This window comes from Antechinus flavipes, chromosome 4, assembly GCF_016432865.1.
Source record: "Antechinus flavipes isolate AdamAnt ecotype Samford, QLD, Australia chromosome 4, AdamAnt_v2, whole genome shotgun sequence".
Lineage (NCBI taxonomy): Eukaryota > Metazoa > Chordata > Mammalia > Dasyuromorphia > Dasyuridae > Antechinus > Antechinus flavipes.
Genome location: NC_067401.1, coordinates 383891068 through 383904572, shown reverse-complemented (window position 1 = coordinate 383904572; position 13505 = coordinate 383891068). Strand labels below are relative to the sequence as shown.

The 13505-nt window shown below is 45.8% G+C and overlaps 1 protein-coding gene across 1 annotated transcript in view; it reads right to left on the bottom strand.

Moving 5' to 3' along the window:
• The window catches only part of LRRN2 (leucine rich repeat neuronal 2), a 106291-nt gene extending 95498 nt beyond the window's left edge, over nucleotides 1-10793 (bottom strand). The window contains exon 1 of the mRNA XM_051998555.1: nucleotides 10352-10793. The gene's annotated coding sequence lies outside the window, so the exon portion shown is untranslated. The remainder of the gene's footprint in view (nucleotides 1-10351) is intronic.
• Nucleotides 10794-13505: the final 2712 nt, after the last annotated feature.

Here is a 13505-nt window from a genome sequence, read left to right as displayed (position 1 = left end):
TAGTTAGTTCTGCTTGGCCCTAAAGGGTAGAAAGAAAAGCAATGGATGATAACTATTAACTGACTGATTGCTGCAAGGAAAGACATTTTCATTTGCATACAAGAAAAATTTCCTAACAACAGAATCAACAAACTGATAAACATTTATCAAGTCCCTACTATGTGCTAAGTGCTGGAGAAACAAAAATGGGAGATAGACACAATCTACTAGGATTGACTAAAAGTGGAAATGTCTGTTCTATGAGATCACAGGATTATTGATATGGAGTTGGAAGGGACTTCAGAGGTCATCTGGTGTAATTTTTCATTTTACAGTTGAGGAAGCTGAGGCACAGAGAAATGAACAAAATCAACAGATAGGCAGATCCAGGATATAAACCTAGATGATTTGTTTCCAAATCCAATATTGCTAGTGAGTTCTCTATCACTGAAGGTGTTTAAGAGAAGGCTGGAGTAGATGAGATCTCTCTGCTTGTGTTCGCTGCCTTCTCTATATAAGGCAAAATAAGAGATGGGGCTCATTAAGAAAAGCTATGGGGACAATAAGCCCCTTTGCCTCCTATCTGCTTGATAATTCTGATGTTCTCCAGATGTCCCAAGAGACCAATGCTATATCGTGACCTCGGCTCAGCCAACTCCTAGGCACCTGTCTGGATCCAGAGAAAGGAAGTGAGTGATCTGGAGCCAAAGGTGGCAAAGTCAGTCTGGTCTCTGACTGAACCTCCCCAGCCCAGCCCCAGGGACAGCCCAAGTCCATGAGCTGGAGTTGCTAGTACTGATTCCCCCATGAGAAGGAAGGGGTTTGCCCTTCATGGGTGAAGGGGTCTATTCATTCTCAGTGAATTCATTTCTAGTTCATTTAAAATCGAACTGTCTGACTGGCCCTGGGACTTAACGGCCAAGGAGGAACTCTGTGGAAGTGACAGGAAAGGAGATAGGGTGAGAGAGAAGCAGTGTGGCTATTTGGCATCAAAATGCTTCCCCAGGGAACTCTGGAGGTCTGGAGCCCGAAGAGGTGAGCTTTGGCTCAAGGGGAGAGAGAGGCGTGGAGCAGACAGCAACCCATTAAGGCAGCAATAGAGATGGTCCTAAAGGAGAATTATGGAAATGATTAGAGTGCTGGAAAATGGGACTGAGGAAGAGAGGTTAAAAGAACAGGAATCATTTGGTCTGGCAAAAAGAAACACGGGAGGGGGTGGGGGTGGCGTTTAATAAGCTCTCTGGGTCTCTGAAGGGTTATTTTACAAAGGGTGATGGCTGGCTCTCCAACTCCTCGGAGGGCAGAGCAAGACCTCTCAACCTTCTATGACGCAGTCCCACCCAGTCCATCCAGCCTTAATCATTACAAATAATGTAACTGCCACTCACACATATGCTGCTTTAAGGCTGACAAAGCACTTTTTACATACATTATCTCATTTGATGCTTAAATTCCCTGGGTTCCCCAACACGGACCCTCTGCTCTGCTGAACCCGTCTCCTGATTGTTCCTCACACAGATCATACCCATGTTTCCCTCCAGCCTTTGTTCCTGCTCTTTCCTCATCCCAAGTACCCTTCTGGCTTTTCTTTGACTATCCAAGTCCTCCTTCAAGGTTTATGTCCTTCATGATGCTTTCTCTGATACTCTAACCCACACTGATCTCTCCCTTCTCTGAATTCTGGGAACGTCTATACTATGCTATACTATAATCATATGTATTATTTGGCTGCAGTCTCACATAAGTAAAGATTTTCTCTTTCCCGCCACTTCATAAATCCCTCAAGACATGACCTATGACGTACAGTTCTGTATCCCCCCCAGAGCACTGATGCAGACAAAAGAAATCATGGCTTTCTCTTTTGGAGGACTGTAGTATCCCCCCAAATTGGATTCTTCCTGAGTGTGGATTTCAGAAGAATGTAAGTTGTTTGAGGGCAGGACTGCCCTGCATTGTCTTTGTATCCTCAGCCCTAACATAGTATCTAGCATGTAGCAAGTGCTTAAATATGTTGAAAAGAATTGAGGAAATAATCTCATTTTCAAGGTCAGAGTGCATTTTTCTGTACATCACCACTAGGAATTTGTTTTATTTGGCTGTTAAATGTTCACAACAGGTTTTTTCCCCCTTTTATGTAGAAGTTGGGGCTGGGAGGACAGGTGGGAAAGAAAAAAGGCAGATTTTCATTTATTTAAAAAAATTTTAATTAAAGAGGATTTCAAAGATCTTAGAGAACAAGAGTCCTCAATCTCCATAGCACACCTGGAGATAAATGAGGAAGCAGTCCTATTTAGAGGCAAGGAAACAAGCAATTATTAAGCATCTACTATATGGCAGGCACAATGCTGAATCCTTTGTTAGTATTTTATTTCATCCTCACAATAACTCTGGGAGATTAAATGCATTAGTATTCCCATTTTACAATCAAGGAAACTGAGGTAAAGAGAGGCTAAGTGGTTAAGCTGAGGGTCACTGAGCTAACAAGCATTTAAGGCTGGATTTGAACTCAGTTGGGAGTCCTGAGTTCTGAGTTCTGATCCACTGTATCAACTTGCTGCTTCAGCTCTCATCCAGTTCTAGGATTCTAGACTTTTCTCCTTGATGGCAATGGACAAGATCCCACAGGGGCCGGTGGAGACCCAAAGCTAGAGTGCCTTCTGATTATTAAATTCTATGTACAGAAGCCAGAAGGGCTGAAAAACCCTCAATGGCTAACTCCAGCACTCCCTGGCATTGGACACCCCTCTCTCCCCCACCCCCCATCGGTCACCCTCCTGTGAACATTCTCACCTCCTCCGCTCTTTTAGACCAAAGTTTTTCGCTTTTATCACTCCTCTCTGAAGGCTCATTTTGAGAGCCACTTTAAAGAAACATAACCTTTCCTGTTGGCTGCCTTTCTTCCCTCTTCCTCCTTTCTCTCCAACCCCCCCCCTTTTTTTTGTCTTGAAAGCATCAGATTAGACAGACCTACTGTTCCTGGGGGACCTAAGGAAAAGCGAGATGCCTAACAATTTTTGCCCTTTTCTCTTCATAATATTCTTCCTGAAGGATCTGACTTTTGAGACATGTGTAAAAATGAAAAAATTCCACTTCTTTGCCCCAAGACAATGAGCCTGGTATTTTGTTGAGCCTGAAACCCAAAGTGACCCCCAACCCTTACAAATTTGTCCCCAAGTTATTTATCTGTATTTGGTCTCATGCTCTGAGAATGTGTCTGGTTTGTATGAACTTTCCCTCTTGGTCTCATTTTCTGTATATGTAGAAAGAGAAGGTTGGATGAGATGGTCTCTAATACTAAAATCCCATAACTCGATGATCTCTCACGTGCACCCAAAGGGGTTTGGGCAAGATAGGAGGAAAAATTCTCTCAACTAAGCTTGTAAATTTCTGGACTAGGTGACAGCAGGAATTTATAGCATCTTCCACCCCACAGACCTCCAAGAAGGAGAAAGACAATTATCTGCCTGTAAGGAGGAAGCTTCCTCCTGGAGAAAGGGAGAAGAGAGATGATGACCTTCAGATGGCCCTATCTCCTCAAGGACTCTTAGGCTCGGTCTGGAGCATAGTGGGGAGAATCTAAAATTCAGAATCAGTGCCTTAACTCCTATAGCACTGGAGAGTCAGGACTTGAGAGATATTTGTTCAGTGCCTTAACTCCTATGGCATTGTAGAGTCAGGGCTTAAGAGATATTTGTTGTTGCATTCAGTCATGTCAGTCATGTCCGACTTCATGACCCCATTTGGGGATTTTCTTGGCAAAGACATCAGAGTGATTTGCCATTTCCTTCTGCAACTGGTTTTACTGATGAGGAAACTGAGGTAAATGGGCTTAAGTGATTTGCCTACTGTCCCTCAAGTAGTAGGTATCTGAGGCTGGATTGAATTCAGATTTCCTGACTCTGGGTCAGGACCCTTCCACCGAATTCACCATGTAGCTCTCCACTAATCTCAACCTGTTCTTCCTCCAAGGAACTTGCTTCAAGCCTATCCAACTGGGGAGGGAGAAGAAAACCTCAAGTCCAAATTTAATTCAAAGAGTAAGCCTTCTAAATGGCTGCTTCTCTGCTGGCCCTGTTGGAATGTCAGCAGCCAGTGGACAGGGGTTACGCTATGTCTGGCTTTGGTACAGTGCCCATTTGTTTTTTAAGCTGGTTAGAACACTATGCTAATGAGACCAAGGTCACAATTTCCATTCCTATAGGGACCAGGTTGTTTTTTTTTTTTTGTTTTGTTTTTGTTTTTGCACAGATAAAAAACTGCTTCATGACCAAAGATCATGCCCTCAGTCAGCCCATTAGTGTATGGATGGCTTAGGCCCACCCATCACTGCCATGGGAAAAAAAAAAAACAGCTCAAAGCTCACATCCTACTGATGGCAAATGGAAGGAGAAAAATATCATCAACTGTATATGAAAAACAATTTGTCATACACGGTGCGGCAGGTTGTAAGCACTCAGTTACTATTCCACAACTTTAAAAAGCTGCGAGGAGCAAAACAGAACCAAACAAGGAAGCAAGAAGCACTTATTAAACCCTTGTTGTTTACCAGGCACTGTACTACATTGCTGGGGAAATAAAGCTAAGGCTAGAAGCATTCCAGTTCTCAGAAAGTCTGGTACAATTTTATTTGTTCTCTGTTATATTCTATCTCAAAGATAGGCTTTCACCCCTTCTCTGCCTCCTGCCCCTTTTCTTTTTGACTTCTCTGACATTTTGCTAAATCTTATTTCCTTATTTGTATTATTTAGCCCCTTACTTCCCCCCACCAACTTCAGTTTTGCTCTTTCTATCTCTTCCTCAGTGGGGGCATAATGAGGAGAATACTGGGCCTGCAATCAGGAATTCAGATCTAGCTTCATTCAGATACGAAGTTTGTGATCCTAAGTGAGTCACCTCTATCTGCCTCAGTTTTCTCATCTGTAAAATGGGGACAATATTCCTGCCTCATGAGTTATTGTAAGGGCAAAAAAGATAATATTCATAAAGCACTCAGCCTGGCACATAATAAGAGCTTAATAAATGTATATTTCCTTTATTTTTCACTATTGTTTTTCTTTCCCTCCCCCTTCCCTCAGCTTCTATTCCTTTATCTATTTCTCTACTTTAGAATTAGGAAATCATAGACTCTCAGAGAGGAAAAGGACCCTTAGAAGTTATTTAGTGTAACTTCCACATGAGCAAGGATCTCTTCTGTACAATGATGAGAGCACCAAATCCGAGTTCAAATCCAACTTCCAACACTTACCACCTGTGTGATCCAGGGCAAATCATTTAACTTCTGCCTACCATCAGTTTTCTTAACTGTAAAATGGAAATAATAATAATAATAATACTCACCTCCCAGATATTGTTATGAAAATAAAATGAAGTATTTGTAAAATGTTTTGCAAATCTTAAAACATTATATAAATGATAGCTATATTAACTCTTGGGCCACTAGGTGGCACAGTAGAAAAGGCACTGGCTTGGAATTATGAAGTCCTGAATTCAAATCCAGCCTCAGATATGACTTTTCCTGGTACGGGCACAGTACTGCCCATATTAGCTGTGTGAACCTGGACAAGTCACTTCACCCTATTTCCCTGAGTTTCCTCATCTGTAAAATGAACTGAAGAAGGAAATGGCAAACCACTCCAGTGTCTCTGCCAAGAAAACCCCAAATGGGTTATGAAGAGTCAGATGTGACTGGACCACAAAAATGGTTAGCTTTTATGGTGTTCCAAACAGATAGATACGCAGCTTCCAATTTAAGACTTCTAGCAATGGAGAACAACTCTACTCTTCCACAGTTCTCCCCCTTGGGGCAGTTTTTTCTTTCAGTAAAATCTGCCTCTCTGTACTGTCTCTCTCCCCCTTCCCCAAATCCTAATGTCTGAGACCAAACAAATCCCATTTCTTCTCCATAACCACTGGGATGGGGAAGGGTCTGAATCTCTTGTCTGTGTCAGAAACTGAAGGAGCTGGGGATATTTAGCCAGGAGAAGACTCAAAGGAGGATGTGAGATAGCTGTCTTCAGTTAAGGACCATTCCAGGGCAAGGGGGATTAGACTTACTCAAACTAAGAGCAATGAAGCATATTCAGACTTGATGGCAGGAAAAACAATTAACTCTGTCCAAAAAAAAAAATTGGCTGCTGCCTCTGGAGATTAGCTTTTCCATCCTTGAAAGTCTTCGAGCAAAAGCTGACCGCTTGTTAGGGAGATTTTAGTGGAGATTCCTTTCAGATCTGGGCTGGACTAGGTGGATTCCCAGTATGGAGATGGGCAGTGTCTATCTCCACCATCATTCTCCCTAGTCTGGCTCCTGGGGTTCCAGGTCTTACTTAATCTCTCCTTTTACTTTCTTGCTGGAGAAAGTTGGGGGGCATAATACTCTCCCTTGTTCTGAGCTAGTGGGCAGGGGTATCCTTCATAGGTCCCTCTGGAAGTTAATGCCAGCATGCAGGAGGGGATTGGATGCAGGGCATTGGGGTTCCCTTTGCCTGTGGACAATACCATGCCTGTACCAGGAAAAGCTATAGGTGAGGAAGTAACCTGCTTTTCTGCCCAGGAGCATTAGTTAGTAAATCGATGGAAGGAGAGGAACAGAACTGGGTATGCAAGCTTTAATTCGTACTACTAAAAGTGGCCTTTTCAAGTGATCTCTACTTCTAAAATGTCTCACAACAATTCTTAAATTCTCTGATTCTGTTTGCACCTCTTCTATCCAATTTATCACATTTTCAATTATATTTAGTTACCTACATATCCTTGTATTCCTACTAGATCTTATGGTATGCAGTAATCAAGCCTTAGTTATTTTTTTTTGTCCACAGGGACCATCTTGCACACAGTGGGCCTGCATGATTTGATAAACAAATGAATGGTGCATGTTACCTACAAGTTAGCGCTGGGATGGGTAAACATTAGCTTCTCTTGTCCACTATCTTCCCTACCTTGCCTTGTTCATAATTTACTCAGGTGACAACCTCTCTAGGAACCTTCTCTGATTCCTAGGCAGCTAAAAGAACTTAGTCACTCAAATAAATATTTATTGAGTTCCTACAGTGTCCTATCAGTATCTTGGGTGCTCTGGAAGACACAGAAAAGAATAGCACACAGTCTTTGACCTTGAAGAGCTAAATCTGGGTGGCAAGGCACACATATGGAGAAATAAATAATAAAACAAGTTAACTAATAACAGGAAACAGCAGCCATCACAAGGTAGCATGTTTGTTAAGTGCCTTATGACACCCGATGCCATGAGTTCAGAGGAGAAAGCAATAGCTAAGGGCTGGAGGGAACAGGGTGGTTTTAGATAGAAGGTGTGGCTGGATGGCTACCAATTCTGGTGCATATCATACCCAGGCTCTATCCATATCCAGACAAGCCACCCTCTGGACCAGTCCTCCTATAGCTATCTGAAACTCTCCCTCTTACACCTCACTACTGTCTCCTCGATTCTGAATCAGAAAACCTTCAGTGGAGTCTAAATTTTAAATTAAAAAATTTTTTTTAGAGTGAAAGGATCCTATAGTTCTTATCTATCCTTCCCCCCACTTCTGATTTTGAGGAAAAGAGGTAAAAAGATTGGCTCCTAGTTACCTAGTAGCAAAGCTTCTGAAGGGGACAATTTTTTTTGAGATCTCTCAGGTTGCGCAGCGACTAGTCCCCTGTCAAAAAACAACCCAGATGTTGTAATAAGAACCATGCTCTATCTTTTTTTCCAATGCTTTCTCTCTCCTTCTCCTGGGAGTCTTAAGAGGTTTATGGGTATAACAAGAGTTGCCCAGAAGCCCAGATACTGGCATGGAACTGCTTGGGAGAAGGAAGCAGATGGAAATAGGGGTAAAAAAAAATGAATTTTAAAAAGCCAATGAATTGTGTTTGTTTGTTTCCAAATGAAGCAAGTTGCAAAAGCTGTAGGTAAGTAGCAGAGATGGAGCAGAAAGAGTTCAAGGAAATACAGGGTCTTTCTAACAAAGGAAAGTCGGCAAAGTCAACAGTCGGGATGTTTGGGGAAGCATCGTTTCCATGACTGGTCTGTGGTTCAATCTGCACTTTGCAGAAGAGAGAGGATGAAGGAGAACTCTGGAGCAGAAATAAAGTAAGTAAAGCTTCAGGGAAAGGGAAGATATATGAACCAGTAAGGTGGAAGGGAGAAAGGGAAAGAAGAGGTGAAGGGACAGAGAAAAACAAAGGAACAGATTGGAGATGGGAGAAAGAAGACAGATCAGGAGACTGAGAAATGAAAAGTACTGTTTTCAACCTGAATGAACTTTACCCAAGCTGTAATCTGAGTTTTCTTATTCATTTAGGGTCCTCTTCAATCCATGGGGATAGAAAGGATGCTGAGACAGAGGTTTTCAGGAGCCCAAAGCTCAGTAATTCTTAATATTTAAGACACAGAGATCCAAATCCCCATTTCTGTCCTCAGAAGGATTATAGCTTCAAAGAACTAAACGCCCACCTCACTTGGCATCCTAGCCTAGGCTAAAGTCTCCTCCTCCAAGTCAGGAAATAGAGAAGTCCTTTCCCCTTCAGCAGTTAGCAGTTTTCTTCCAGGGGCTGACAGGCCTAAGACTTGCAAATATCCAGAACTTGATGGTAGCTGGTCTGATGCTACCACCTCACTCCTGGATTCTGCCAGCTGAGGCTTGCATTCCTGCTTCTGTTCCTCTCCCTCCATGTTTTTACTGATCAAGCCTCCTGGGCATGAAAGCAGGTCAGATTACTCATTTGTGACTTTTCCTGGTATGGGCACAGTACTGCCCATAGGCAAAGGGAACCCCAGTGCCCTGTGTACAGCCCCCCTCCTCAATGTGGGCACTAACTTCCAGAGGGACCTGTGAGAGTTGACCTTTGCTCATTAGTTCAGGAAAAGGGGAGGCAAGAAGGGGGCAAGAAGATAAAAGGGGAGATTGAGCCTGACACAGGACCCAGGAACCCCGAGGAGTCTCAGTGTGTGCAGACTAGTGAGGATGGTGGTGGTGAGAGATGTTGTCTATCTCCATATTAGGAAAAGGTGGTGGTTACACTGACCTCGCCTTTTGGGGTTCTCCGGTGGGGAGGTGTGCCCATCCATGTAAGGGACACATTCATCTCTGAGAGATGAGAGCTGTGTTCAGGTCCCCTTCCCCCTCCTCCTCACTCCTTCCCGACCCTGCCAGCCACCCAATTAGAAGCTGCGTTGGCTCCAACAGATGGGAACTGCTGCGGCAGGCAGCCTGAGGAACAGAGCATAAAGCCCAGCTGACAGTCTCCTTGCTTATTTTGGTCCAGGGAGGATGGGTAGAAGCAGAGTCAGAAGGAAGAATTGGGGTCACAATCCACTCAGGCCCTGTCCCTTGGACTTTCTAACCCCCAGTACCTGGCTCCCTCTCAGTCCAGCCTGAACCCGGGCTCCTCCCAACAGAGCTAGCTCCTCTCCCTCCAAGTGAGGAAGTCAGAAGACGCCCTCTCTCATAGGGCAGATGGACCACCTGTAGCTGGCTTGCTTCCCATCTCCCTAGCGTCTGGGTGCAAGAATACCCAGCTCCGGAGGGTGGTCCTTTGCTGGCTGGCATCTGGCCTCTATGCCCTCCTGCAAAGGAAGTGCCCCTCGTCGGAGAAGAAGGGCCTCTCCCAGGCCATACACACAGCACATCTACCCCACCACCACCAACCCCGTCTCCTGGGGCTGCCCCATGCCTGAGGGGGAACCTCTCTCTAGGCAGCCCAGGGCAGATACCAATACACAGGCCATTTTGCTTCTTTCCACGGGCACTTGAGAACCAGGACAGTTGAAAGCCCAAAAGACGCCTCCCAGTGTGGTCCATTTCTGCTGTTTCAAGCTTCCTCATTATTCCCCTAGGTTCCCCCTTAATGCCTTCAAATGTCCAGATAGCCCTTTCCAACCAAGCAACAGTTTGTGGAGGTTTCAGACTTCAGAGGGTTAATTAATCCAAGAGAACAAGAGATCTCCCCTACCCCACCCCCGGCGCAATCTCCTCGCCAAGCCCCCAGTCAATGTCTGTGCAGCTTGGAGCCTGCTTTTTATTCCTCTCCTGCCACCAGCTTCTCTTTTCCCTCTCCCCCTCCCCCCTCCCGAGTCATCCTTCCCTCCTCCAAGCATCATCCCCAGCTGCCCATCAGCATCCCCGTCCGCAGGGGCCCGGATCCCGGAGGGTGAGGGGCACGGGCACTCCCAGCTCCCCTACCCCCAGAGGTCTCGGCCGTCTCAGTCCCCGAATCCAAGTCCTGCCGATCCCGCCCTACGGCTCCCCGGCTGCGCTTCCCCGCAGCTAGCCCCAGCTGGAGCTGCAAGATGCCGAGCCCCCGGCCGCCCCCCGCCCTCGCCCTCGCCCAGCGGCGGCAGCGGCAGCAGCGCAGCGCCCCAGCCGGGCGGACTCACCCTGGGAACGCCGCCGCGCTGGCTCGGGGCAGCGCCGTCATCCGCCCGTCTGCCGCCCGCCACGGGCACGCACGCACATCGGCTGCAGCCCGCAGCTCCAGGCTGGGGATCGGGCTCCGCTCGGCTCCCCCGCCCCCACCCGCTTTGCATCCAGCCACGAGGACGCGGGGTTGTGGTCCCGGCCCCAGCTCGGGGACGGAGTTTGCTCGGGAGCAGGGTCTGGGGGCGGGCTGGGGGGAGGTAGTGAGAGCAACGGCAGAATAACGGCCCCTGCTCGTCCTGGCCGCCCGCTCCCCTCGCCCTGCTCGGGGCTTCCCGCTCCTCCCGGATCCCTCCAACCCGAGGGCTCGGCTCCTCCTTCGCACTCCTCGTCTGGAGGCAGGCGGGACAGCGACTGTGGCTCGCTCGCTCTGCTCGCGGCTCATTTGTAATTGCACGCAGCAGGCCCTCTGCGCTCCCCGCGCGCCCCCCGCCCCCCACTTCCCCACCTCGTTCTCAACCTCCCCAGCCCCGTTGTCTCCCCTCCTCCCAGCCTGCGTGTTTCACCACCCACCGCCCGCACCGCCTCTGTCATTTTAACTCCTCAGGTGCCAGAGCCCCCCCAACACACACAGACACACACACACACACACACACACACACAGACACACACACTCACACACGACAGATGGATGGTGATGGGCCTTGATGCTGCCAGTCAATATCTCAACAAACATTTATTAGGTGTCTACCCTGCTCTGGGAACTGGAGATGCAAAGACCAAAGGAAGAATAGGTTTTGCCCTCAAGGAGCTTGCGTTGTCCAGTGAAAATAAATGGGCTTGAACACTACTGTTCCGATGCTTTGAGGAGAGGGCAGCCCTACAGACCCCTGGCGTAGTAATTAAATCTTATTTAAAAGACCCTTGAAAAGACCTTCTCCCATAAAAATTCCCTGAGGTAGGCAAGTAAAATTATCTCCATTTAACAGAAATTAAAGGGGGGAGGGGCGCGAGGGCGAGAGAGGGAGGGAGACGGAGAGAGAGACAGAGACAGACAGAGACAGAGATACAGAGAGAGACAGAGACACAGACACAGAGACAGAGACACACAGAGAGAAATGAAAGAGAGAAGTGAGTTTCCCAAATATACATAGTATTGAAGCCAGGATCTGAATTCAGACTAACTTCGTTTTAATTACTTCTAATATTGATGAAAGGCACTTCCCCCAGTGAAAGAACCTGCCTGGATGATGGGCCTAGAGCCATAAATAGAATGGACCTTAAAAGTTATCTAGTTCCACCTCAACATGTCACAATGAGATCACTGAGATCAAGAGAAGTAACTTGTCCAAGTTCACACAGATAATAAGTAGCCAGAATCCAAATCTTTAAGGCAAGTCACCTTCTTCCAGCAAATCGCTTCTTGTTCAGTCATGTCATTTATGTCCTACTTTTCATGACCCCACTTCCGGTTTTCTTGGCAAAGATATTGCAGAGGTTTTGCCATTCCCTTCTCCGGCTCATTTTACAGATGAGAAAATTGAGGCAAAAGAACTTGTCCAATATCACACAGCTATTCAGGCTATATTTGTACTGAGAAAGGTGAATTTTCCCCGACTTGACTCGGTCCACTTGGCCACTTCGCTGCCCCAATCCCTTTTTATGAGCTGCCACAAACCCCTAGAATCCAGAAAGGGCCAAACTGGTCAATGGAAGGCCCGGGGCCCAACAGAGGAAGCCCAGAGCCCTATGTTATCATTATTTTCACTCCCATATCAAAATAACACCTTTGTTCTGCTTCCACTCTACTCCCCACCCCTTTAGTCCTTCACACCACTGACAGAATAATCTTCCTTATGTATAGATCTAACCATCCCACTCTCTAGTCAATAACTGTCAGTGCTTCCTTCTCCATTGCCTGCCCAGTAGGCATTCTCTCTCCTGGCATTCTAGGCCCTCCTCCCTCTGGCAATGTACCACCTTTCCAGCCTTATTTCATGGGACTTTGCTATGCACACACCATGCTCGGGTCAAACTAAACTTCCCTTTGTCCTCTGAAAGGGTCTTGCTCTTTCTCTCTGCCTTTGTTCAGACCATTCTTAGCAGAGTCATGGAGCTACTTTTGGTACACCTTCCCTATTCTTCTTTAACTGCTGAATCCCTTTCAATCCTTTAAAATACAACTCAAATGTTTTCTCCTTCATGAAGCTTTTCATTGTGTTTCCAGCTGATAACTTCTCATAGCACTGTGCTTATTGCCTCCGGTACACATATGAATTGTTTCTTGTTATAATAAACTGCTGTAAATGGGTCATTAGGGCAGCTAGGTAGTACAGAAGATAGAGTGCTGGGTCAGGAGTCAGGAAGGCCTGAGTTCAAATCCAGCCTCAGATACTTACCAGCTGTGTGATTCTGTCTCAGTGTCCTCCTTTGTAAAATAAGCTGGAGAAGGAAATGGCAGACCACGCCAGCATCTTTGTTAAGAAAACTCCAAAGTGCACGGGGGAAGAGTTGGACAGGACTAAAATCAGTAAACAACAACAAATGTATCAATCTCCTTACCAGGCTGTAAACCCCATAAAGTCAGGGGCCATGTCTTATCCAATCTTTGTCTCACAACTCTCTACATATCTCCTTACCCTTCCTCTAAACCTGCCTAGACTTAATAAATTATTGTCAAATTTATTAATTTTATAGTTATCCAGATGGGCAGATGGGAGGTAATGAGGATGGTGATCACAGAAATCGGAAGAAAGGGATGAATTAATGAACTTATTACATATTGCCTAGTTTTGCAGTTGTTTAGGTGGGTGTCATCTCTTCAACTAGTTTATAAACCCCTTTAGGGGAAAATTTATTTCTTTTATCACTTAGGATACCAAACAGTGTCAGGAATATAGTGGGTCTAAGGAAATATTTGATGAGTGAGTGAATAAATGAATTAAAGAATGAAATAAGAGAGTGAAACATTTTCCAAGTCCCTGCCTCATCCCTCAGATTCCATAGGAAGACACTGAACAATAGTGAAGGACCAGAAGAGAAAGTGGAAGCATATTCTCAAATAGTCTAAAATTTTGGAAAGCCATTCAGAGTCACATCCTCCTCCTGGGGGAAAAAGTAGACTCTATTGACCATGTTCTTCTAAGCTTTAAGGTAATTAAGTCTAGGATTTGA